Here is a 1,634-nt window from a genome sequence, read left to right as displayed (position 1 = left end):
CCAAAGCAATTGCATTCTTGCGGACGGGGTCAAACTTGGTCTTTGTCTAACGAAGGAAGGCATCGTGAAACAATGAAATGAAACACTTTTTGAATTGCTCGTCTCGCCGATGTCTTGCTTTATACATGCAGTTCGGTGACGTCATCGTATCTCATATGTTTCATTACTGCAGGTACCCATGATGTCATGTGGGTTGGATCGACTTGCAACTACAAACGATCATTATGATTGGCCAGGTACCCATGACGTCATGTGGGTTGGATCGACTTGCAAATACAAACGATCATTATGATTGGCCATGTACCCATGACCCCCGATTGGATACTATAAAAGGCCAGGAGATTCGAATCGATTCACTCGTTTAAGAGAATTTTTGCAAGGAAAGTACGTCAAACTTACTAAAAGGAAATGTCTCAGATTATCAACGCTGTTCAACAGTTAAAATTTGTAAGACATCTATTGTATTCACCTTTTTGTGGTACAGTTATTTATTTAAGTTATTTATTTTACAAATTATGACATTAAGAATTTTTAAGAAATCCAATCGGGACATGCAAAGTGCGCGACTTTGGAGGCTTTTTGTTGAAAAATAAACACCATGTTGATTACTTTTAAAATATTTAACAACTTATTTCATTAACAAATATGTTCAAGATTGGATTAACGCAATAAAAATAAAACTTCCTTTAATATTTTAAAATGTATACTACTTCAAAACAGAAGGACGGGAAAATGGCACTTTACTGAAGAATAACCCTGAATACAGTAGCAATTCATAATAATTATGAAGTTAGTTTACCACCAATTTATCGTCATAAACGGGATATGAGATGTATACCAATCCTTGATTCCTGTAATAACGGGAATAATGCTTGAATTGACCTCAAAACAGTCGCCATTGAGCCTTTCTTTCCAAAGATTTTGAAAGCAGTCCTTTCATATTGCCTATTCAGAAGATCTTTCAACTCATCTTTCAACTCACAGATCACACCTAGCGGACCATAGGTCCTCGATTACCACTCCCTAAACCTTAGTTTCTTAGTGGTTAAAAGCGCATTGAGAGGGGGATTTTTTTTATTGTGGAAGGCGATTGACTATTCCGTTTTCTTTCTTTAATATAATAGGCCTGAAAACATTTAACCTCACAATGCAATATCAACAGATAAGGTTGATAAACAGTTCACTCAGTAAAGAAGATGATTATGCTTGTTTTAATATTTTTAACATTTTTTTTTCTATTGACATAAGTAATTTTCTCACTTTATATATTTCTGAAAACACGTAATGCTTAGATCTGTACATGCATCTGTTTCTTCACTATACAATTGTGTCTCGGAGGTTCGCTGATCTTAGCACTCAAAACTATTTATATTTTTCTTAGTAGTGGGTATCTGCAAAGCTTTCCATTCATTAAAGGAGTTCAAAGAAAACAAAAATCACGCTAGTAGTTAACCTTATTACTGTACCTAATTTTTGCGAGCTAGCGCCCCCACTTATTGGGTCCTGGTATCAATCAATCAATCAATCAATTTAATGGATATCACTTTCGTAACAGTGGCACACGTTGGACAATACCCAACGGTGCATCCAAATATAAGAGAAAAATAATAAACTTAAACTAGGAGTAAATTAAG

This window comes from Anneissia japonica, unplaced genomic scaffold, assembly GCF_011630105.1.
Source record: "Anneissia japonica isolate Jap-2015-1 unplaced genomic scaffold, ASM1163010v1 scaffold685_len2926416_cov193, whole genome shotgun sequence".
NCBI classification, from domain to species: domain Eukaryota; kingdom Metazoa; phylum Echinodermata; class Crinoidea; order Comatulida; family Comatulidae; genus Anneissia; species Anneissia japonica.
Note: the sequence above shows the minus strand (reverse complement) of the source record.